General features: G+C 39.7%; 1 protein-coding gene across 1 annotated transcript in view; it reads left to right on the top strand.

The window, feature by feature from the left end:
* Positions 1 to 664: 664 nt before the first annotated feature.
* Positions 665 to 26,899, top strand: part of tbl1xr1a (TBL1X/Y related 1a) — a 51,364-nt gene continuing 25,129 nt past the window's right edge. Inside the window, exons 1-2 of the mRNA XM_026159039.2 lie at positions 665 to 965; positions 20,556 to 20,621. The gene's annotated coding sequence lies outside the window, so the exon portion shown is untranslated. The remainder of the gene's footprint in view (positions 966 to 20,555; positions 20,622 to 26,899) is intronic.

The following is a 26,899-nucleotide window of genomic DNA, read 5'->3' on the forward strand; positions in this document are numbered from 1 at the left end:
CTAACCTTCGCATGGTCATGGACGTGTACATTTTGGTATGCACCAGGGAGTTGATTGTTCATTCACAGCGCGACATTCCTGCACACTCTAGTTCTGTTCTTGTGAGCTATAAATATGTGCATGTGGAGCTGGTGATATTGGTTATATTTACGTTGCCTATCATCAACCGACTCCGATAGCCCTGCTTTTACTAATAATTAAGATAGTTAGCATGTGGTGTGCGAGCCAGCATTGGAAGGCTTAGTTCCAAACAACAAAAGTACATTTTGTTCCTAAAATGTTGCCTGAAAATTTTAATTGTTATCGCATAAAAGAATCGTATTTTTTTTTTACATCGTTTTTTTTTGCATAGTTCCATAAATAACTAAAATGTGAGCTACAGTATATTTTTCATGTGCATAACAGCATGCCTACAGCTACACTCCAAAAATAGCTACGTAGTAATAACAGTCTACTACTGAGCAACATAAACGGATAATTAATTTTAACCTAATATTTCTGAGTTGTTTTTGAGGAGTTACCGCTTACCCCCAGCCTAACTACACCATCCTTCTCCATACTGCGACACCCATTTTGATGTTTATGTGACTGGAGTGTGCTTCCTGCAGAGAGAGGAGCTCAGGCCTAGCTCATTTTCGCCTGGCAGGTCAGATGCTCTGTGTTTCAGTCTGAAGCCGTTGGCTGCTACTGAACCGTTTGGCTCTTTTCTCTACTAGCGAGCAAACCTACAATCTAGACCCAACTGTACATCCAGCTCATTTTTAAGGGGATTTATCACTATATATGCCCGTGTTTCCAAAACACATCGGTCATTGGGGATTCCTAGCCCCGCTTGGCCGGGTCTGAAGGCAGTTATAACGCTTTTTCGAGGTGTAATTAGAGCTAGAAAACAACGGTGGTGGAGGAGATTCCATATTAGGAGCACAGAGGAGAAGGCACCCCCCTTGTGTGATTTGGAGCTTTTGGTGAGTGTTTACCGTCTTTCCGCTTGATTATTGCCGTTATAAATGATAACCTCGCGTAGATCGATCACGCGTGGCTGTGAACGCGAGGTTTCGCCGGGTTATTGCGCTGTTTCGGACGTTTATTTTTATAATTTTTCTCGAGTGTGGGGGATGGGCAGCCTCAGCGCGTGAGTAGGCGCGCGCGTGTCGTGTGCATGTGTTCGAAAGCAGTTCTCGCGCGTGGTTTGTGTTTGTGAGCGCGCCCTTCCTTCCTGCAACTCCTACTAGCTTTGAATTAAAACCAGTGTAATATATTTTTTGTATTATTTAAACCCAAGTCATTAGAATATACATTTCTAAGATAATTTATATTGGATTCAACCCACAATAAATTAGATTGAATATGACATCAAACTTTTTACTTTGTCACTTAAGTTTTATTATTGTGAAGTAACTATTTTCGCCAGTTATGGTTTAATTTATTCTGTTTTCTCTTACTTAACTTGGACAATTTGTGTGTTTCAACGCACTTTGTACTTGTTAAATAACGCAGTGTGTCTATAAAACCATGAAGGGTTATGAATCAAAACTGAAACTGTTTGAGCCCAGTTAGCAGTTGTGCCAGTCTGTTGTGTTGTGCTTTACAGGCTCTTGTTTATTTTTTTGTCTGTAGCATACCTTGGATTCATAATTGTGACAAAGTTCAGGTCATAGTATTTCATCATGTTATTTACTTTGTTACCTTTGTGCCACTTTGATTGAAAGCTTATTACAGAGCTGTGGAGCTGGTTGTTCCAAAGCCATGGACGATATGGGGGAGGGTCGAATACACACAGACAGACAGACACACACACACACACACACACACACACACACACACACACACACACACACACACACACACACACACACACAGGAGGGCCACTTGCCAACCTTGCAAAGCTCAACTCAATGACACAATGTACCAGTCCCAGATAAGCCTTCACTATCTAGCAAGGAAAAGGCTGGCAATAGAGACTGTTTAGCCTCAGTTACATTTCACAGGCTAACTGGGTTAAGATATTTGTAGGCTTTAATATATATCGATATTTTTAAATTCATTTGTCATTATTTTTTTAATTGACCTGGTCCTTTCATGGGATTTTAGTTCTTTAAACATTGTAACGAATATTTAAAGTATGTTATGTAACACACACAGTCTTGAGTCCAGTATTCACACATAAACTCGGGCTTAAGCAGCCCTCATTTTATTAAGGGCAGCTCTTATTGGGTTTCATAGCTGATAATTATCAACTCTTTGAAGCTAAGGACCAACCACACCATAAAACATGTCATCTCAGGTCATTGCTTTTTTTTTTGTCTTTGTGGGTTTTAAGGTCAGGCAAGGTGTCTGTGCTTCATATTCACAGTGCGTAAGAGTTTAAAATTGCCTACAGGGCATACTCTGCTACATGTGCTGCAGACAATGCAGAGAGTTAAATAAAGTGACGCAGAAACAGATATATTCCGATAGGCTAATATGGGCTGTTAGCATCAGCTGAAACATATACTTGTGTCCTTATTCACGTGCATCTACAGCGTTTACCACCCTTAGGGCTATCCATACAGTAAGTGTGCTCCAGAAGAATAAACTTGAGGTTTGCTCTATGTGTCAGCTATTTAATGTGTCTCCTGTTTTTGTGACCAGGAGGTCACCATTTATGAATGCATGAGAGCTGATTTTTAGATGTCAGTATAATCCTAACTGAAAGTGCTGGATCGGATATCGGGAGCAACCTGCCGATCTGTTAGCTTATCTGTTCTTTTCAGTTCAGTTCTAGTGGAGAACTAACGTGGCATAGATGAAGCTAACAGCAACGGGTGAGCTGTTCTGAGGTATTTCACACTGTGGTCAAGTTAGTTTACAAGTTCAAGGCTCGTTTACAAGGCTTTTTTATTTACTTTCACTCTCGTTATATCTGTTGTTATGGGTTCATCCCCAGAAATGACAATGACACAAAGCCAGTTGTGTGACCTCACAGTTATTCAGTATTTTTTTCTTTAATCAGGAATCATTGACGACTACAAAGTCTGCTATCTAATCTCACATTGTTGGGCTGGATATGCATATGTCAGCAGTGAGCTCTCTGTCAGTTTTTATGGTGTCATAGTGCAATTTTTTTACTGCTATTAAGCAACACGTCCTTTGTTTGTCCTAGTGCACAGATGACTAGGGCTGCTCAATTAATCGAATTTTAATCACGATTACGATCTGGGCTTTCAACGATCATTAAAAATGACTGAGCCGATTATTAGCCCCTCCCTAATTTATCCGCGACACCTTAAAGACCGGTCCGTGAAAATATTGTCGGGCATAAACCGGTCCGTGGCGCAAAAAAGGTTGGAGACCGCTGATTAAGAGGACCCGAGGGAAGCTCGGAAAGCTAAGCAGAAGTTATTTGGAGAGTGACTGCCGTTGGTTGAAAAGAGAGTTTAAAAAAAAAAAAAACTTCAGTGGTGTTGCACACTATTTTATATTATTTTTTTAAAGTCATTGTTAACCCTTTAAAGCCGGTCAGAGCAGCACGCTCCGTTTTGCGTAACTATTTTTAAATCCCTGTAGAACCTGAACCGTGTAAGCTAGCGCAATAATTTGTTTTGCATATGAAACCGGAGGAGTTGTACTTACATCTGATGCCATCAGCTTGTCCTCGGTCACGGTTTCGTTCCACATATAGCTTTGCAAAAATTGCATAAAAAGCGCTTGCAGGAACAAAAACATAATATTCCAGAAACACGCTTTGCCGTTCCTATCAGCTGTTCGTAACACTTCCCACAGTAAAATGATGCACATGCTGTTTTCTTTGCAAATCTGCATCATAGGATTGTTTTTTGTTTTTCCTGCAGTATATAAAAATTGCTGTATCTCCAAAATAAAACTATGAAGACACTCAAAATAAATTTCCTGTTGTTGTAAACTATTTTTTGCAACTTTATTGTATTTAAAGTTTTGAGGGATAAGCCTCTTAAATTTCTCCAAGTAGAAATATATGTAAACAAAACAAAAGCGATTTTCAATTTTTTTTGTAGTTTATTGCACTTTTTTGCAATTTATGTAATTACTATGCACTTAATGCATACATATTATTAAAATATGGGCTATAACAGTTGTATTGATGTATAGCAACTTGAAATGCTCCCACAAATGGCACTACAGCATGTAAAAAAAAATAATATAAGCTCTGGTGGACTTTGTTCTATAGTAGGTCTTAAAGGGTTAAATAAATATCGTCAAATAATCGTGATCTCAATTTCAGTGAAAATAATCGTGATTATCATTTTTGCCATAATCGAGCAGCCCTACAGATGACTATAATGGGGAAATTATGGTTTAGCAGTGGTAGCATGTTCGCAGTCAGGTGGCAGCTACATACTGCCCATCTACCTACAGAGACGTACCATACATAGTACTATAAATGAAAAATCAGTGTGTCACCCGACAAGACAGTGACAGCTATTTTTACAGCTATAACTATCAAATCTATAAACGTGAAGATATAGATACTAAAATTGTGCTACTGTATGTCTCTTTCAGCTCAGCGTATAAAGACAAATCACTTTGTCCTGTACAGTAGCTTGGTGTGACTTTTACTCTCTGTGGAAGTGTCACTGTTGAGTTCACAGCAATCTCAGATATGCGCTTTTATCTTGGTTTATGTGCTGTTATGATCAGAGCTACTCCTCTTTCCTCTGGTTGTATCAGTTCAGTTGTGTTTTTAAAGAACTGAACCACACAACAAGAGAAACCCACCAAAACCTAAAGCTTTGTGTTGATCGTTAAAATTGGGATCACCGCTGAACATGTTATGTGGGTTTTTTGGTTAAAAAAAGACAAAAGAAAGAAGAGCTCATACACAGCATGTGCTGGCCTCCCCTCTGCTCCTTTTTTGCACCCGTTGTAGTGTTTTGCATCGTAAGTCACACCTGAATAGACTCTGAACAGACATCCACAGAGATTAAAATAATAATCCTGCATGTAGGTAGGAGATGGAATGGGAAGGAAACTGATCTTTGAAAGGCTCATAATGTCTGAATCACCTATTTTTACTGTATTTATAGATGTTTAAAATATAGTTCTGTCTCACGTCTAGAACGCATACAAACACACAAGTGTAAATTGGAGCTTAACAGAAATGATGCTAGTTTCTGTACTGTGTCTATTTTGTGTTTCACCATGTGCGTGTCTGCTCTCTCCAAAGATGTAGAAGCACTTTTTCCTCTGTATACATAAAACATGCTTTTTTTAATGCTGCAATGATCCTCTCGAACTAAGACAGTGAGAAACATTGTCTTCAGAAACATTGCCCTCATTGTTTACCCTCATACAAACGTGACGCATATTGTCTTCAGCAGAAATCCGCATCTATAAATACTTAACCTGAAATTGGCAACTTTGCAGTGGTAAAGCAATTAAAGCAATCTTTGTAGTCTGATTGTCCTTTTGCCTCCCTGTAAAGTTGCCAGTGTCCAGCCAACTGTAGGTTGCCCAAAAACAAGTGAAAGAGAAAGAGTGGGGAGTTTATTTGCCACTTCTAGCTTGAAGAGAATGAACATAGTCTATATCAGGGAGCGGGAGAGGTTCCCTGCTGTAATTAGTGAACATAAGTGTGACCATTAGTGGATGATGAGGGATCGGTGTAGAAGCTCCACATATTCACATTAATTTCACAGAGGACAAAGTTGTGAGCATGAACTTGTTTGTGTGTGTGTGCCTGCGCTCTCTCACACACAGGGATGGTATAATAGGTGGAAGTCCCGTTATGAAGCCTCAGGGTGAGCTGTGTGTGTGGAAGCCAAAAGTGAGGAGCGGCTGGCGGATCAGACTGTGAAACTGCACTCTTTGGCTACCAACTTGCAGTTGAGAAGTTGTTAGATAATGAGTATGTCCAGGATAATCTTCATTTCTGAGTAACTGTAATTTACACAATGAACTTAATGTTTCATTCAGTAGGACTCAGACGTAGCGCTTGAGGCCATAAAGTCATCAGGATAGTGTTTACTGAGCTGAGGGATTTGAGGGATCGAACTTCTGTATAACTTAGTCTTTTTGCAACCACAAGGGTTGCTAGAAGGATTGCAGTTAATCAGTAGAATGTAAGTTTAAAGCAGTTCAGCATCTTTTATGTCCATGGTGTGGATGCGCCCACATATGCCCGTGATGTAAGAGGTGGGTGACATTCACATCAACATGAAGCTTTACATTGGAAGATTAGGTTTAATATTTTAATGATAATATTAATGTACTGCATTAAAGGGGGGAATGAGCTACAATTGGCTTGCTTGGTATTATCCAGCAGCTCAACACTATTGGCTTTTTCCCTACAAAAATGTCATATTCAAAACCATCAGGGAGGTTTTGGCATTTAACTACAGGAAAACCACCAGAACTGTCATTTATAAAATACCTTTAAGCAGTGTATAATTTATTGTGGGGTTTAAATTACATTTTTGTGAAATGGTCATAGAATAACAGGAAAATGCCTAAATGTGTGTCAGCTACAGTAACAAAGACTCTTTGTCTTAACTATATGTGGACCAAGGAGTGTTTAAACCAGGAAAAACATTGCCTGTTGGTAACTGTGAAACTTGAAACGGCAACATGATGGAGGTTGTGTCGTGTTTTTCTACTTTCACATTTCCTTTCACGCTACCACTATTTATCGATGAGGTAATATAGCTTCTAAAACACGCACTAGAAGAAGCTAGAATGATCTTTAAAACATTATCTTAACTGATAACATGCTTAACTTTGGATTCATCAGTACTTGAGTTTTTTGATAGATTAGCTATGGCATGATAGAAAGCTTTGGGGGCAGGGATAGCTCAGTAGGTAGAGTGGTCGCCCCATGATCGGAAGGTTGGGGGTTCGAATCCACTGAACAGCTACCCTGAGGTACCCCTGTGCAAGGTACCGTCCCTACACACTGCTCCCTGGGCGCCTGCTTAGTGGCTGCCCACTGCTTCACTGCATTTGAATGGGTCAAATGCAGAGAAAAACAAGTAATTTTGCCACGGGGAGCAAATAAGTATACATTATTATTATTATTATTGTTTGAGTGGCTGTAATCAACTTCCTGTAAATTTTACAATTTCCTGAGCTGAAGCACAACATTTCAGTAAACAGGCAGAGATGTGTCGAAATCCCGTTGGACTGTGACAGCTAATTGCCTTGGTAACTGTTTCTAAACTGCCAAGGTTGTTGAACATTCACATACTGGTTCATTTCTCTGATTGTCTTGTGAGCACGACGTTTATGACTGACCCTATTGTGTCTAACACCAGAGTATAAAATAGGACAACAAAGGAAAGCTTCAAGTTCAAGTCGTGATCTTTGAAATATTGTGTGGATGTTTTTAATATGGACTGAATTTGCCTGTTTGTCATTGATATAGTAGAGCACATGCTGAGCATAGGACAGAAGAATAAGGTTTTGCTACAGAGCAGGCAGCTGAGTCATGTTATCTACACAGGACACATTTATTGCTTGGCCTTAATAAATCACAGAGGAAGTGTGGTGGTGGAGTAGTACAGTTATGTAACCAGTGCCCGTCATCAGTGTTGTGAATTGAAAAGGGAAAGACAAAATGGACTAAAGTGCAGTGAGTGAAAATGTCTTCCTTGGTTAGATAATGGCCTGACACGAGATGGAGAGACGCACAAATATGGAACTACCCTGGATCGTGTACATACCTGCCATAACTAAACAATAAGTAGGTCTTATTTCCTCAATGAGTACAGGGTTTGTGTGTATAATTTCTGGGATGTCGGAAACGTAATTTTAATTGACTTGATTGAATTGACCTGGAAATTTACCACAGATAGTTGTTGTATAACATAAGGGGCTTTACGTAAATTAGATCAGTACGTCACTAAAACTGTGAGTTAAACACAGATAAATACAAGATTTGGGTGGTCTATAAATAATGTTGGACAGTAACAATTAGTTTATGCTTTTAACATGATGCATCACGGCCATAAAAGTTCATTATTTACTTCTTTGACTGTTGGGTTCAAAAGGACTTGAGCTGTTAATGGTGTGACATTAACCTCAGCTCAGTCATCCACTGAGTGCTGCTGTCAGCAACATCCTGTGGCATTGCCGGTCATATATGTTTGTCATTCTTGAATGGCGTCAGAAAAAAGAAGATTCAGTGAAAGTGTGAAAGTTACCATGGTGATAATAGCGGGTTAAAATGATAGCGATCTTTGTGGCATTAAAACCTCTGGCTTTAGGGTCAACATATGTCAGATTTTCCCCCATTTCCAGTTCACGTGCTCGTATAGACAGCTCACTGTAGAGGGAAACGAGGAGTATCACCATGGCTACAGTCCAAGATGGCAAACCTGGATGAGAGACTCTCTGGAGAGGCAGCTGAACATGTTGCTCAGATATTTGTCACAATTGTGTAAAGTCGTAACATTGTTCTTTTGTTCTATTAACACTTAAAAACGTTGTTGTGGATGTGGAAATAAAGATTTACAGTAACACTGTGCTATTTACATACTTGAGGTAATTTAGTACCTTTGTGCTTGTGGCACAAAAAACAAATGAATAACACAAAACTTCCTGCTTGTTAGAGCTGACAGGGTAACAAAGGAAATGGGCCTTTGTGTAATGTAATTTGATTCTAAGTGGAGTTTTTCTCCTTTGGCAGGCTTGTGTTTTGTATGGTATTTGATCTGATCACAGAAATTATCCTCCAATACAGTGGTTAGCTATATTTACCAAATAGTTCAAACCTGTTATTTAATTGGTTTAAATTGTAAGTTTGAAGGTCCAGGAGTTAGGTGTGCTTATTATCTTTGAGGACTGTATTCAAAACGCTCTCTCTCTCTCACACACACAGTCATGCTACATGCGCATCCACGCAGATCTGCACCACACACACACACACACACACACACACACACACACACACACACACACACACACACACACACACACACACACACACACACACAGTTGACAGCAGTCACATGGTGTGTGTGGCAACCTCAGGGGTCAAGTTCAACATTGTGAAGAATGCTTGGTGCTCAGCGGCCCCTCCCCCTCTTTACTCAAAAGGCTTTGAAGTTTACAGGCCTGCAGCTCCCTTTCCCCTCTGCTGCAGTGACCCAGGGTGATTATGTATGGCCTGCAGCTTCCGTCCAAACTCTGGGGAAAGTCCCAATCCACAATTTCATTTACCTCATGAGTAGGACTGCTGGATCTTGTGATATATTCCAGTAGAGTATGATATGACTAATAATACCCTGTTAGTAATGAACTATTCCACTGTGCTGTTTATGACGAAAGATTGGGATTTTATAATTTTATGTTTTGTTAGTTTGGAATGTACTGCATGCTCTAACAAAAACTAGAGATCAGTAATAACATGGTGGCTGCTTGACATCGAAAAAGAAAGTAACTTTTAGTTTGTATTTAGGCAAACAAGAAAGAGTTTTTATACCTCTTAATGAGACCTTGATTTTCTTCTAATAGTACCTTCTCCATATGAGATTGTCCTAGCTGAACTTAGGCCTAAGCACAATCTGACTTCATGTTGCAACAATACTGATAAAAATTGCTTACTGTGTTTTAAAAAACTGCATGAAAGTCTTATGCCTTAGTGCATGTTACAGACCACAATTTAGCGCCACCTTTGTTTTGAGAACAAGAGCAAGACGACATCTACAACCAGGGCTTCTGTGTAACACAACAAAAAGAAAAGGAGGCACTGCCGCCAGTGGTGCTTTAGATATAAATAATTTATTGTACTGGAATCTCTGAGTCCACTGAAGTGGCAAAATAAAACAACAAAAGATGCCCACTATCATTAAACGGAGACCTATCGTTGAATTCATTCCTAGTTTTGATGTGCGGAAAAATTGTGCTTTGATTGATTTTTCCATATGTGCCAGTATCATTTCAAAATTGTATTTAATATCAGATTCAGTTATTTTATTTACAGCTACTTAAATTTTCTTTCTGTTAAAACAGCATTGAAGAATCAGTACACATGCCAGCTGCAGTTTCTTGTAAATTGTGCAAACAGATGTCTGTGGCCTTAAGTTCTTGATGCATGGCAAACACAGCCAGCTGGTGGGACAAACACATGGTTTATACTTTTAAGTGAAGGGTATGCAGAGGCTTTCAGGTCTTTTTTTGCTAGACTGATAAGGAATGTGAGCTCAGGGCTGACTATAATTTGGGGAAAAGTATAGAAAGGGTTCCGATCGCAGCTGTGATAAAGTCCTATCTAGGAAATGCAGGAAAGTTATTAGCAGAGCTTTGGTATGTTCACTGTTTCAGGTGAACTTTCACAAAGATTGGTCTATTCCTTGCCATTACAAGTACAACCAGGAAGAGTGCAACACTGAAGTAAGGATAATTTTGGTCTGTTGCAACCTTTAGTTTAGCTGCTGTGGGTCATGCAGACTTTGGATTTGATAGCGAAACTGTTTTGGGAAACAATGAGTTGCTTGAAACTGTGTAGCTTTATATTAATAATTTTAATTACCTAAAGTCTGAAAGTAAACACAAAAATGATCTGGCTGGAGCAGACATGCGCTCGAGTGTTGTTGACTGAAAGTCTAGTAGTTTTTTTTTTTTAGATTCTTAGCTGAATCTAAAAGCTCATCTCCAGGAGATATGGTGGAGCATGGCAACAAGAGACATGATGGGCAACATAATGGTAGCTTCATCCATCTTAAATGTTGTAAATCGACTGGTATTCATAAATCCATTTGCTACTCTTACTGAACACTCAAAGCTGTTCTACACGACATGCTGCATTCACCCTATTGAGTCTATTGAGGAGGTGGTCTATCTTTTCTTTTATCTCTTTTTTCCAGCTTAATTTAGAAAGCCTGCCTTCAGAAATTACTGAGTTTATACAGCTAGTGTTAATCTCACGGATTAATCTTCTGCTATAGAGCTGTAGTTGAAAAATGTGGCATTTTTAAAAATTTGGATCTCATCTCTATGAGTTAGCGTGACCCATGTTAGCCATTGCAACTGGTTAAAATATAAAAAAAAAACATGATATGAATGTAATATTGCTAGGATATAAATATCCTACCATTAGTGGCATTAGTTGCTAATTTTACTTGGCGCTTACCAGCTCATTCATCAGCTGACTCATCCAGTGCAATCATATTCATGAAGACATACAGCATGGTCTCTACAACCTGACCCCTCTGACACTGATAGACTCATTCACCTTCCTACCCTAATGTGCTATATTTCAGATACTCATTTATCTTGAATGTTCATTTAGGTTTAATAAATGAGGCTGAGGCCTCCCAGCAGAGATGGCTTTTCTACTTGGCTTCTTGGAGAGCTCTGTCAAACAGCAGGTGCTTTTCTGACAGATCTAACATTAAGACAGTATTTTTGCAAAGGACCAACTCCATGACATGAGCCTCTGATTGAACCACATGGATCCGAAGAGATGTTAAACTGTGAATGGAATGCTCACTTTGCTAATTGGCTCACAGGAACGCCCCAGCACAGCTGCTGTCACAGTGTCAGCAGAAAGAAAAGACAAAGGGCCACTGGGGCATTCCACGCCTTCCAGGTCCCGGGTTAACCCGCCAACACAGGAACGCCACGCCGCAGCTGCACTGTGGGTGCAGATTTTATCATGTTGCAGGAACTGCTTGACTGACTGTTCAGCCTGTTACACTACTTTTTTTTTTTTGGCAAGCGTGTTTGATGTTATCACTGGTGTCGTAGTGAATGCTTAGCATTGCTGGAATCTGAGAAATGAGGTTGGCCTTAATAAAACTGGAGCAAACCGATAGTACAGAAAATTTACAGGTCAGTTTTATACACTGCAGTTTTAATGCTTTTTCACTGCAGCAAAGAGCAAGTTAGTGGATTGTTTCTCAAGTTTTTTTTTAATTATTATTTTTTGTGTGGCTTTCGAACATTAAACACGTTACACCTGCATTAATGGCTATTAATGAATGCCAGATTAAAGCACGATCTGCTTTAAAGGCTCAGTCAAGTAATAAGAGAAATGGAAGTAGTAATGTTCTTTTTTTGTTCATGAGCCAATCATCAACAACTATAAGTCATTGATTTATTACCGTAAAGTGTTTCTATTTGTGTTCATGTGCTTGGGTGTGGCTTGGATTAATATTTTATCTGGTTTGTGTTTGTTTCATCAGTCAAATGCTTCTGGCTCTTATCTGTAAATGGACGTTTTTTTACATTGCTTTGCTTTACTATCTGTAAATGCCATTAGCCTCTCAGGGACTGCAGGAATTTGGCCCATATGGCTAAATTGGGCATATTTATATAATGGAACTTTGTTCTCATGTGTATTAATGTGGATTTTCCCTTTTTGAATCAAATAAACATGAACCCAAGGTCCAGGAACTGGGTTATGATCCAAAGGATGGCTTTAGAGAAATATTACCTCCTTTATTAATGCTGCCTAAATACTTATGATCTGGTTAGCTGCAAAAGCCACGCTTCTCAACACACCAAGGTGAAAAAGTAGCATTAGTGAAACGCGTTCACATGTAAAGATGCCTGATGGATTTATTTGGTGATGAAGCAAGTCTGGCAGAAGTTTTAAAGACTGCACAATAAAAACTTCCCTTTGCTCTGAAACAGAAAATACTGGGCATGTTCAAATCAGGGATTCTGCTTGTGCAGTGCCAGAGTGTCCAATAATACATAACGATATGAACGGCGACTTACTCTTTCATATCTTCTTATGTGTGCCCTTCTTCGTGCTGAGTGTGTTTTCTTATCTGATGTGTCTTCTGCATAAGCGAAAAACTGCAGACTGCATCATACTTTTGCATCTCCTGTGGTCGACATAGCATGATGATGATTTAATGTAGAATCTTGAAGAAAACAGAACAAAAACAAGGTTTTATTAGCCATGGCTCCATTTGAATTTTTACTTTATTTTTGTTTGTTTGTTTACACTTGTCTTTTTCTAAAAGAGTCGGAGACAGTTTTGATTCGAAGCCAATATATTAAAAAATATATTTTTCATTAGGGTGATCATTTTAATCACCAAAAACTACAGCTTAAGCTAGCTTTGGGTTCGGCCTTTAGTGGACATGATGTTAATTTCGGACCAAACAGATATTGTGAAGCAAAGAAGACACAGGGCATATTGAGTAAATCTCATATGTAAGCACATCTCGTCCAGCTGAAGTGATACACTGTGTGGAAGCCTCAGCCACATCTGTTTGGTCCTGGTCTGTCATTAGAGGATCCAAACAGGTATGCTGCCTCAGGCAGAGCAGCTGTAGCAGTGATCATCTTTGAGTATCTTCTCGGGTTAAAACCAGAAAGATGCTCTGAAACATCTCTACAGTGTTTCGTTTTTGCTGCTCACCTGTTGTGGGATTCAGGTATGGAGTAAAATAGAAAATACTGTGACCAAACAGCAGCCCGCTAAGTTGGCCTCCCTGAAATTATTTGTGAGACTAGGAGAAATCCTAAATTGTAAATTCCAACTTTGCTCTTTAACCTTCCATCCATTTTCTTTTCTTCAGATCACTCACTCTGCTCTCTCCTAATTATTTATTGTTATTTTATAGAAGAATTCACTGTATTTTTGTCTGGAGCTGACCAGCACAAATTTAATAACCTTAAATTTGTGCTGCTAACGTCTGAGGTCAAACACTAAACTTATTACGAGTATCCAGATCACGAGGATGTCATTTTACACACACCAGCTTTACTGAAATATGAATTTCCATAATTCCCAAGAGGCCCAAAATGACCCACAGCGTGTCCCAGACTCTAACAAGCTCCCTGTGATTCTGGTTTGCTCTGTCCAGGGTTTGGCCCTCCTCTGTACTTGAGGAGAGAAGGAGAAAGCTGAGGTGTGTTTAAGCCCAGCTAAATGTCATGGGATCCTGTGCTGTGATATATTGCATTGCATTATTATCAGGGATTGTCCGGGCTTAGCATTGTTTTAGTAGTTGATGTTTTTATCTGTGATTCTGGCATAAATCTGAAGGATCTGCAGTTGGTTGAGCTCATCTCATATGGCCTTGGATCAGACAAAAGAAAACCGATCTCATCACGGATTAGTGGTATTAACAAGGACTTGGGCATATGACCCCTGTTTATGATGCAGCACTGTTGTTGAGTGAAAGGCCTGCGGCCCATTTTTGGGTTATGTTTTTTTTTTTTTGCTGTACATGACGTGGATTTCAGAGCATGGTATTGGAGAGAAGGGATATTAAAAGGTTAATAAATGACCTTTGAACTAGGGATGCAACAAAATCAGCAAAAAGAAACAGAAAAGACAGTGGTGGTGGATTTTTTTTTACAGACTGATACTTACATTTTGATCTTAAAATCAGATATTTGGCCAGTCTCTTTTTTTTCTTTTAAATACATGAAAATCCCACCGCCTGTCTCTGCTCCGATCAGGTGGTTGTTGTGTTTGTTGCATTCCAAATGTGTGTTGCTAACGTTGGACAGAGTTCTCTTTTGGACAAACCGTGCTGTGTTAACAGTTGTAAGGTAGTTGAGGGTTTTTTATTTTTTTTAAATTTCCATTTCTTGGCTGTTATGAATGCCGATGCCGATATTTCAGCAAATCACTAATAAATTGATGCAGGTCTAAGAGGTGTGCAGTTAGCAGTTAGGTGTATTTTTTTATGGTGTTAATTAGGGCTGCCACGATTAGTCGACTATTAAAATCGTCGACGCATAGTTTGAAGCTTTCTAAGATCCCAAAAGACGCAGCAATAAGTAGCAGGATTTAAGAGTGTAATAACGGACTGAAACAGAAGATGGCAGCACTGCATGTACAAGGATGCCAGCTGCCATTAAACCCCGAAGAAGAAGAAGGAGCTGTGTCCCAGAATTCATAGCGCAGCCCAGCTCAGTTTCCAACAATGGCGGCAGCTAGTTAGTTTTAATATTACTCTTATTATTCTTTCTGGGTCACAAAATAAACGTTTAACATATTTTCAGGCAAGAATGTAGCTGTGGAAACCTCAAATATCTGCTCAGTTTATCAAGACACCACATATTTTCAAAAGCACTCCGACGTTTTCGGAGATGTCTGTTACCCACCAGCTCGATAGCTAGCCGGGGGCAAGGCTCACTAGAGCCCGTGAGAACACCGGACTCCTGGCAAATTTTCAAACCCACCATATTGTTTGGCTTTTTTTAAGTATTTTATTTGTTCCTGAGTAAATCGGTTTGGCTGAGATTAAAGTTATAGTTTTTACACAGCTGAATAAACGTCAAGCAGACAGCTGATTATCAGAAGTGTGAGATGCTCGAGAATATACTCCGGTGTCCTGTTATATTTTAGATAGCAAGGAGCAGACGGCTGAGTTTATTAAACTTCACCGAAACAATCTGCAGATTTCATTAAAATTTAATAAACTATCATCTTGTCTTTATTTTTAGTTAGCACATACCATAAACACTTCAAGCTGTAAGCTAATGATAGTTATATAAGAGCAGATGCATGCTGGTGCAATAAGCTGTACATTTTACATCCATGATGCATGATCTGATTGGTCGACTAATCGCAAAAATAATTGGTGACTAGTCGACTATCAAAATAATCGTTTGTGGCAGCCCTAGTGTTAATTATATTTCTGTAGTAACCTGTGACCTTCATATTCACATATCCAGTGTGTGGCCTTAGACTGTACTAAGTCAGTATGACTTTAGTTTAAATTATCTTTGGGCCGAGGGTCCCCTGCAAGGAAACAGGGACGCTTTATGACAAAAAGCTGTGCAAAAAAAGACAGTATTTTTAAAAAAAATGTATTATTGTGTTCTCATAAACATTGGAAATTAAAATGCCATCAATTGGCCACCCTGAACCAGACCCAGCAGAGCTGGTTCATGTGGCTGCAGAGCATCAGAAGGACTACTCTCCCACACAGTGGAGTTACTGTCCAGCAGCAGGACAGGTCATTATTGTTCTGTTGTAATTTTTGTAAAGAAAGCATACTTGCGTTCCCTTTCACACATCCGGCCCTTCTGCTAACACCACAAATGCAATCCAATTCTGTGAGTAACTGAATCCCACATAAGCTTTTTAGGCTTCTGTGAGTGACCAGGAGAATCCTTCCACAGCTTTCCTGTCAGCTTCACGCACACATAAACAACGTTAGGTGAATTATTGATCCTGTTTGGTGGATTCCTCCAATTTTATTGAAATGAATGGACCAGGTTAATATAAAAGAAGAAATATCCTGGCATTCTCTGTTTGTAATAATTGTATATGAGAAAAAATTGTTTGTTTGTTTTTTTTTTTTTTTGTTTTTAAGTCAGCACAAGCGCACTGCAATCCCAGAGTGGTATCCATTCCAAAATTGCCTCACAGCCCAGTATTGCATTAGCATTACCACTATAGCTACATCTAGATACAAGGCTGGCAGTTCAGCCTGTGATTGATCAGTGGAAGTGCACTGTCCTGTGGCAAATCAAAATGAAACTGCCAATAAAGACACAAGCTTCATGCTGTGTCATACTGCCCTGCAAAAATAACAGTAGCCACGGTAGTGACAGTAATATGAATCGCTGGCAGTGTTGTCGCCATCTGTAAGCTTCCATACGGTATATAGTAGAACTGGCATACTGGGACTGGAACATCGGCGCTCTTTTCTTTCACAGCAACAAAGCTGTCAGCAACAAAAGCACACAACAGCACACACCGTGCTGTGTTTAATAGAAAGGCCGCTGTGGCTTTTTTTTTTTAGCACCTCCATCACAATTGTTGGAGCTCACTCTTGAGGGTTTATACTTAACATTTCTGGACCAGATGGAATATGTGTGCATAATGTCAGAGGACTTGGAAAAACATGGCTTAGCTTGTAAATGAAGTCACACAATTTATATTTCAGATTCCTCAGCCTGATTTCTAGGCTCAGCATTTGGTATTATCATAGCATTTCTTTCTCGACGGCATTGGTAAAGGCTCTTAGGTGGAAACTGAAATTTTGATAACGTTTGGATTGCGGAACTGTGGCGTGTAATACAAAGCAAGTTCATACCAATTATGCTAATGTTATATTTTCCGTATCTGACTGAACTTCCTCTAAATCTTAATTTCTACTGTAGTGGATCTAGTAGAGCCTGTGGTGTAGTCTAAAAAGTGGGAGCATTCATACTTGTGCGTAGCGTCCCTGCATTGCGCTGCCATAAAACACTATTTGCCAGCGGAGTTTCTTTCTTTGAGTTGTTCAACTCTTTTCCAGTAGATTTAGCCAGAAATGCATAGTAGGAAGGAGTGGCCCACACAGTCGTTATAGCACTGAACATATCACTGTTAAACACATCACTGATAAGCCATTAGTGTTGCGTGGTATGCTGATACTAGAAAAGTGTTGCAACCCTTGCGCTCAAAAGTTGTACTATTGTCAGTTTTATTTGTACCACTACTTTAACAAAGAGTTTATTAATAGGTAATTAATGGACTTGACGCTTGATAATTACTGCTGTGAGTGAGAGGGATGTCAAGGCATGTGAAAGTCACAGGAGTAAAGGGATATAGAACACATGGAGGAAGAATAAAATCCAGAAAACCAGTCCTTAGTCTGGGCAGGGGTTATATACAGAAAGGTAGTCAGAGAATACAGAAAAAATGTCTAAATGTCCTGCACAAGAAACCCAAAGACTAGAAAACAAGTTACCCAATGAAATGCCCTGAAGGCTTGACTAGCAGTAACAAGACAATCTGTCAAGTGGAAGGTGAAAAACGGGAGGTGGGAAGAGTCTTTGGACAGTTGGACATGTATAAACAGGTCAACCAGGGTAGACAGCAAAAAATCCCACAATGGTGCCCAAGTTCAGAAGCAAAAAAAAAGAAGAGGAAAATTTGAATCTCAAAACTGAAAGAAAAAACAATCTAAAACCCACACAATAATTCAATATACCCAAAGCCAAATCTTTGGGCGCAGGCCTAGAGAATCTGTCTGGAGAAGAGCAAGGAAATGGTGGTAATCTCTGCACTACCCTAGTGCCATCCCGGGCCAAAACCAGAGTATTTCCAGTGGTGAGAGTGTATCTGAGGCAGACTATTTCCTGTTGCGTGTTACATGTATGAAAGGGCAGCTTTGGATGATGTCCCAACCTGATTTTTCTAAAACTGTCCAGCTTTGATGTGTGAAAATGGCTTATGTAACAGGAGTGCGGTTGATTTTGTAACAATATTCTTTTAATCAACAATAATAATGATGTAATTTTAAATAATCCTGTTATTAAATGGCATAAACCAGGGACATTGTATTACTGTGTATCATGTAAAAGCTTTTAATGAAACTGTGAGCTTGACCTAATACAGAGTAATCTCATTATTACTGTTTGGGTTAGGGTTCATCGTCACAGAGACACCCACATGGATGAAAACACAGATGACTCAATACAGGTTAAGGTCTGGACTTTATAGTTTTGCATCTAATTTAAAATTCTGGTTAATGAGACCAGTCTTTCAAAAGCAGTATACAATCTATGTAGGCAGTTAAACTTAAAACTGACATTTTAAAGTGAATTAAAAAAGAAGAATTTTAAGTGCTGTGTTGTCTAACCCATTATTCCTTTTCTTTTCCTGATATTTCAGGTATTCTGTGGTGTTCCTATAGATTCTGTACTAACATATTTATGTTGAAATTGTATTAAACGGATAATTTTGGTGTTGTGACATTCTAGTCAAACCCAGCTACTCCCACTCAATTTCTTTGTTCTTAGGTTATCGCTGTTTTTGCTCTGCGGCTCTACTACAACCTCACCATCACTTTATAGAGCTAGCAGAGTCAGATGAATCAATGGAAACAATGACTAAAAGGAGAAAGGCACAGAGGGAATTAAGGTCAAAGAAAACAGGGGAGGAAGCAGCAAGCTGGGAGGAGGAGCTTGAAAAGACAAATCTTAATGTTCAGTGATTTGCAGCACACAGAATTATGCAATCCAGTAACAGTCAAGCATCACCTCAGTCTGCAGCTTTCATAATTACCACAGGGCCGAATCCCAGTTTCTAAAAATTGAACATTAAATACTTTACATTGGAAATGTGGGCAGCGAGCAGGCTCCCCTGGTGTGCTGTTGTCTCCATCTGCACTCAGACTAAAGAGGTGAGCCATTGTTCAGATGTCTGAATGAGTGTCAGTCACATGGTAAAGCCATTCAGTTGCCATGTGCTGCTGGCTGACACAGTGAGCTTTTTTTTTCATGTTCAGTTCATTGCATTAGCGAGGTATCATTTTACATTTTGATGGTTTTTACCAATGTGGGTGCAGACGGTGAAAATATTTCCTCTCACACCGGCAGACGGGTGCTGGCTGTTTCTGGGAAGTGATGCATGCAACGAAATCTGTTTAAAGGGTGAACTATGGAGTTTTGATGTTAGCAAATCCAGTAATGCTGCGTTGATTTTATTTTCTGAAAAAAGTTAAAACCAGCACTGTTAACATTCTCTGTTTGTCTTTCTGATAAATTATGAGAAATGATACCAGGAGTAAATTTACTGCTCAACAATCCCTTCAGTCTTATTTTGAAAGTTCAGTTGGTGGTAATAACTAGCCTGCTTGGTGGCTAAGTTGCTGTTGTGGCGCTCCTTAGTATGATTTACCTGCATCTGGTCTTGGATTCGGTGGACTCCAGTCCTACTGTCTTGGACCACAGTTGGCAAAGGTAGTCGTCGTTCTCATCTGGGAATGCACAGCTAGCAGAGAACTCCAGCCAGAACCTGCAGCTTGTTGAGAACTGGATCACGTGTCGCTATGCCCAGTTTACCAGAGCAGAACATAAATTACAGCTGCCAGCTGCAGACTATTTGCTGGATCACATAATTTCTAAATTAGAAACTATTAGAATTATTTGATTATTAATTTGTGCCTCCTTCTGCATGCCCACATGTGCAGATATGCACCACCACCACAAATCAGTGGAAAGCAATAAATAATATGAGACATTGCGTGTGTTACATTGGATGCTCATGCATCCTAATAGTGCAATGGATCTTTTTTTCTCTTTTGTGTGTTTTTTTTATTAAAGGTTTTTTTTGTTGTTGTTTTTTAAAAAAGTAGTGAAAAATTAAAGGTTAGTAAAAATTGTGAACCCTAAGAAATGTCCACGTGCATTTGCTAGTATGCAGCATAACACAGTATATAACATTGTCCAATTGGCTCTGCATCAGGTTCGGGTCAAAAACTTGAAGGGGTGCATTTAATAGATCCAAGGTAGATTCAGAGGCATGTTCCTGCATTATTATCCCTCATGAAAATATTTCAAATTTGAAAGATGCAAATGTAGTTCTTTATTTCTCTTCATGAGCTCCTTTCAAGTGCAGTAAATGTGCAGTTTCCACACTTACAGAAGGTTGTGTGAACTGATAAATAATTCAAATTTAAGATGTGTTCACTCCCATAAATAAACCCTCCACTTTACTTTTGATGCCTTTTAGAAATGTGTCACATGATGCTTGTACAGGCCGTGTATAGACACTTTGCAGTGAATTCTAAAACTTATGTTTTAAATGTCGAACACATGCTGTGATATATGTTGTTTTCTAATTGCATGGTTGAAAACCTCACCTCCATTCAGAGACCATTAACTGAGTTTGTAACTGCTTCTTGTTGCAGGTTCTGAGCACATGGTACAAGGTCCTGACTGAGTACACTGGTGGTGCAAACAGACTTACTGCTGTGGTGAGTGATCTACAGCCAGGCTGCATTTGAACATGTTTCTATCTGCATAGCTTATGCAAGTTTCAGATCCTGGATCTTAAATATCCCCAACTCTAATAGGACTGGAAAAAAAAACCCCAAAAATAAACCAAGACAGTGGTTTTCACAATAATAGCTTTTGAATTGTCATCACTTCCTTATTGATTTTGGGTTTTGTAGAATGTAATATTCTTGCTCATATGTATTTTCCCTCTTAGAAATTACGTTTTAGGCAGGCATGATGATTTTCTTTTTCATGTGCCATGTATTCTGGTTGTATAGACGCAGATGGAGGTAATTCTACACCAGTGGCATGTTGCACGATTCAAACTAATTGCACAAGAGTGCAAAAGCATATATTTAATGGATAATAATTCTATTTTAGCAAGATTCTTATAAAAAACAAAAAGCATGTGTTTGAAGTACTTCTCAAATGGCTGGTTGAAAGGAGTGGATGGATTGGTAATGTTGTTAGTTTTGTTTCTGTTTTCTTAAAGGTTATTTTTGATCTTTTGTTTTCATCTGATTAGATCATAAAAGCAGAAGGGAACAAGAGGAAAGATTGTGATATGACGCACACTGATCCTGAGGGTTGTACTATCAAGGTCAACATAGCGAGACTTTCGTGTGCTCAGCAAGACCTAAAACTGCAGCCAGACATGAGTATTATGTTGGTTGCTATTAATTTTCTTTGTGAACTCAGGTTTTTGGCTTCAGGCTCTGAAATGGGGTTGTTAAATGTATCTTTTGATTCTTTTTCTTAAGTTTTCTTTTTAAGAGTGCATTGGTGACAGGAATACGGGGGGGCACGAATCTGGCTGTAATGAACGTGAGCTGTAATGGTGCGCCATTTAATTCTTCTGTTTGCAAAGGTCCAATTAAGTGGTGCCTTCTTCAGTCAGACATCATTAAAAACCAGTATTATTATAAGCTTTGACACGGCTGCACAGCTTAGCAAAGGAGAGTGGGAAATCACTTTTTTACAAAGTGAAAATTAAATAAATTTTATTGATTCATATTTTTGCTGGTAAATGGGCTACAAATAGACTATTTGTGTCCTGTTAGATACAGTTCCAGTGGTTAAAACCAGAACTGGCAGCAAAGTAGGATTTTTACATTTGCTGCATAACTATGCAGCACGGCTTCCTTCTGCAATATTACTAAGATACAACCGAATGGCTTGCATATATCAAACAGTTTCCTTCAGCCGAGTATCTATATTGCACTTGCAGCATGTCGCAGAGAAAAAGTCTGAAACTCTTGCCATAATGTCAGCCTAACCTGGTAAAGCCACATTTGTGACACTGAAAACTCAACACAGCTCACTAACCTGTTAATCCTGTACTGCAGTACTTTCCTCGCAGGTGTAATCAGACTGCAGACATCAGTTATACTAGTTTTTTCTTTGGCTAGCTGCTAGCAGCATGCGATGTGGTTCAGTATGGCCTCAGTTTTGGAGCCCTGATTCCTGTATGTTATACTGGAATCCAAAAATTACTTTATTTTTATGACTGTACCGAGACCACTTCATGAGTCCAGTGTGATTCATCTGGACTGAACAAACAGGTTTCAAATTTCCCCAAGGCTTACTGGCAGTTAGTCGCACACAAGTGTCATTGTTCCCCCACTGTTTTCCTGTTGTACTGAGTTTATTTTTGGTCTTTAACCACTTGTGAAAGTCAGAAAGTGTGAAAGCGTCTGTTTGAGTTCCACTGGAGGAACAGACCCCTCTTCCTGTTTTGTACCATTGAAGAATCCAGCAGGTTTCCTGTGAACCCTGCCCAAAAACGCACTGTTGCTAGATAGGACTCACATCCAGGTTCTTGGTTGTGCTTGTTTAAGTTCACATGGCAAGTGATTTTGTGCTAACTTTCTGACATTGTTGGTTCGGTTTTCAGGTTGAATCGCAATGTTTTGCTCTGACTTGCTAAAAACTCCTCTCACCCACTTTAACAGTTAGCTACGTTAATGTCAGGTCAGCCTCGCTGGAAGGCTTTGTTTTCTCCACTGTAGAGCCCTCAGCTCTGCTTATTTGTTTTATTCATGATGCTACAACTCGGCACTGGAGCTCTTAGTCACCCAGTGAGTGTGTTATTTACATAAAGAGCCTATAAGCACTGGTACAGAGTTTACATTTTCATATCAGAAACCAAGAAGCAAGTCATTTTGCAAATAGTGTTTTCTGGTGTGATGTAACGTGCAGCGGTTGAACTGCTTGAGGAAGGCGGTGATGTCAGGGGAGCATGTTGGAGTGTTTTTTTGTTTTTTTTGTGCTGAGGATGACATGTAACTCAGTGGTGCCAAACTACACACCCAATTTGTTTATGCCCTGCAGAAACCTTTTACTAACAACTTTAATTTCACTCTGAATGCCAGTATTGTTTCTCACATTTAAAATACTTTTTGTCACCCCAGGAGCGAGGCGATACGACATCCGTGTCTGGTTTTAGGAGAATTTTGTCAGGATGTCATTTCTCTTCTGAATTTTGACGAGTCTTTAGAAAACCCGGCTTCTGATTTTAGCTTGTGTTTTGTGTTTTTATTAATGCACTTGTGCAGAACACTGTGTTGCTCTCACAAGGCTGTTGTATGTAACAGGAGAAGAAAGCCTTTGTTCTAAAATGATTCAGCCCACTGTATTGATCGTGTGTATCACTTTGCCTAGAAACCAGCGCGAGAGCTACTCTTCCAGAATGTGCCCCCATTTCTGAAATCACACCACAAATATTTCAGAGACTTGTCCATTAGTGTGTCCTGAAGGGACTGCAAAATTCCACACCTCCTGCAAAGGATGTGTCTCTGGTTAACCCTGAAGCTCAAACCCTCGTTTAGTGAGAGAGCAGAAAAATCAGAGTTGAATGAAAAGATATAAAGCGAGATAGCCGAATACAGATCATGCATGGCGGATAGAAGGTGAGATTAGTTTCGCCACAACTCTTTTTTTTTCATCTGTAGACATCTCCCTCAGTGGTTTATATCTCTGTAAGGACTGTGCAATAAAATACAGCTTTGGCTACACAGAAGAGAATTACTACAATGGTGACTTGAATTTTATCGTTGTATCATTTCAGCTAAATTTGAACAAATACAACTTCTCTAGGTAGATTTCCCCACACGTAGTCTTTAGTTGGGTAGGCCACCCAGGTATAATAATGGCCACCAAAGCATACCAGCTTGGCTTGGACCTACTGGCCTCGTGTTTTCTTTATGAGCCGGCCCACTGGCTAGGTAGCCTTTGTGATGTCCACCGTAGCTTTCAGCTGCTTCCCCCCCAAGAACTCATCCAGCAGTTGGGTGAACTCCAATTCGACTATCTTTGATTGCAGTTGGTATTGATTCTTCTGTCCAGAGATCTGCTGCAAGCTAATGTGCCACTGTGGCAAACTTAAAGAGGCTGCACAGAAGGAGGACTGCCAACAGCAGCATTTAAATTGGTCCTCTCTTTTCCAGAAATGCATTTTTGAGCCATATCAGCTCTACATGGTCCACAATAGAGGCTCATTGAAGAGGCAGACAGTTATATTGGGCAGATATTCTCTGTCTTTCTTCCACAATGTACATGGCAAATATACAATAAATAGGACTGGGTTCAAATATTCTAGGTTCTTTAAATCTACTGTCCAGTTCAAGTGAGTGTATGGTCTTTCTGAATGGCCACACCAGAAGGCTGATTGAAAAGCAGTCATCACAGAGAGTGAAGACTAGGGATGGGTACCGGTGTCCGGTGCCATGATGGCACCGGTTCTGACATAAACGGTAGTAACCAGACCGAAAAGCAGCGCACATTTCGGTGCTTTATTTGGGTGCTTTTTTTTCCTGAGCTGTGATACACTTCTAGCCAATCATTTTACGTTTCCGAGGATAGTAGGCGGGGCCAGGTACGTACGTTCTGTTAGAGCAGAGCTACAGATTAAAAATGTCCAAGGCGAAGCGGTCAAAAGTCTGGCTGTACTTCACAGCAAAATATGCAAACTCAGCAGCCTGCAACAAGTGCTTTAAGCTGATACTGTGATACTGTCAAAGGAGGTAACACCAAGAATCCGATTAAACAGCTGGCGACGCATAGCGGTTTTTTTAAAAGCCGAGAAATGCGCCGTATTTGATAGCTTGCTGCGAGACCTCACACCGTGCACGTCGGGTGGGTTGCCAGTTATCGGACCCGGAGCAACATCCCCCAAAAACCCGAAGAACAGAGTCCTGGCCCCTAGCCCTGCCAGTGTAGCAGAAATGATGACGTATGATGATGATGGCAGCAGCAGCCGTTCTTCTCTGCATGAGTAGCTTCATGTTGTTCGTGTGTAATTTACGTTGAGTAGGCTAACCACGTTATTACATTAATGCATGTAAGGTGAACTAGCAAACATCATCATAGCTACATGCGGCTGTCTTCTTGTTTGATGGCAGATACTCCCTTCACCCTGGCCAAAAAGGCTAAAATGACCAAAGAAAAAGTGGGAAACAGTTAAACATGAGAGGGTTTAAGTTTGTGGTTTTTCCATTGTTTAAGCACTGCTTCCAGCCAAGAGTGATACCATATATGCCACATAGCTGCAGAAAAGGCTAACATTGTTATCTTTTTACAAAAAAAACCAGCTGAACATGAGAGGTTTTTGGACAAAGTTTGTGTTCTCCATTCTTTAAGCACCAGTTCGAGCACCGTTTAAGCACCAGCACCGTTTCAAAAGTACCGATTTGGCACCGGTATCGGATAAAACCTAAATGATACCCATCCCTAGTGAAGACGCTTCCTAAAATGCAGATAATGGAGCATGCTTCCAGACAGACATTGATAGAGATGTATTGAGCTGTACTCATGAACTGTGACACATAGTTGAGTAAAAAATGGGGAAGAAAGAGGGTTGGAAAGAGAAAAACTTCTGTCTCCTCTTTTACATTCACACGGCTGGCCCATAATTGCATGAAGTTTGAGTGAATGTTGGGTTGTCTGCTTCAGGAATGTTAGAGAGCAGTGTGGACAGGCCATAATATCACTGCCAACTAAACCCTAGTCTCCGCAGTAGCTCCTTTAAACACTTCTTTGGCATTCTGCTTCTTGTTAAAATGCTCACTAAATCATATATCTGCAATAGGTCGGCAGCCTTAACATGAAATTTCCCCTTGTGGGACTAATAAAGGTATCTTATCTTATCTTATCTCTGAAAACTGCAAATAATAAAAGTTGGTGAATGCCAAAGCATTGGCGAGTGCATCTGCTCGTTCAGGCACGCTCAACCACCTGCCAAAAGAAATATTCTACATATCTTATGTTTGCTAGTTGGACAAATTGATAAATATAGACCTTCATGTTTTACATTAGTAGCATTGTGTTGGTGTTCACAGTGCTGACTTCTGCAGGAATAGAGGGAGCTGGAGATTCCAGGAGACAGCTAGTTATTATCTCCCTATATTTTTTAAAAGTTATTCCTTTTTCAAAAGAACATTGATTTGCAGAGTTTTCAGACATGTTTTAGAGTCACTGTGTGAAGTTAATTCATGCTAGCTTTCAGCCTTTGAGAGCTTTGTTCCTCTTCTACAGTCATCGAGTAATGCATAATCCTGAAGCCTAAGTACAAGAGTAGAGAAAACACACCACAACAGACCTTTAATAGATATTGCAAAAATGTCCGGCTAGTCCAGCTGCTGCAATATTTCCCAACTTAAGCACGTCATTAGTCGTCTTGCACCAAATACCACATCTAGATGCATGCTAAATTTTTTTTAAGCTACCAAATTCACTCCAACAGCGTAACCACATGTGGTCAAGTTCTCAATGGCACTACTTTTGCTGATAATACTGATCCAGATCTCTATCAGCATCTGTGTACAACTGTCAAATGTTGCATCACACAACAAAAGGTTACAAGTCAAATGCTTTCTTAGATGAAAGATGTTGACGTGTATCGGTGTGTCGAGGCCTGTGATAATATTCTTGCCCTACCTCTGTTTCTTTTAAGAAATCAGGACATAAATGATTGTTATATATTTACAGATGTAGCCTTCCTTTGCTTTCAAAGTAAGTCTCTCTGATACAACCAGGTTTTATCAGTTCAGTTCAGGCAATGTGAAAAACAAATCACTCTAATATAACCCAGGTTAGAGAGTTTGAATTCTGCTAACAGTGTTTAGAATAAGCCACATTTGTTTTCCCTGTATTCACTATTTTGCATTTACAGATCAATGAGTTATACTTGGTTGCTTATACACGTAATGGGGACTCTTTGTCGTCACATCATGTTCTAACCCACGATTTCACACCTGAC

The sequence above is a fragment of the Astatotilapia calliptera genome, chromosome 23, assembly GCF_964374335.1.
Source record: "Astatotilapia calliptera chromosome 23, fAstCal68.1, whole genome shotgun sequence".
NCBI classification, from domain to species: domain Eukaryota; kingdom Metazoa; phylum Chordata; class Actinopteri; order Cichliformes; family Cichlidae; genus Astatotilapia; species Astatotilapia calliptera.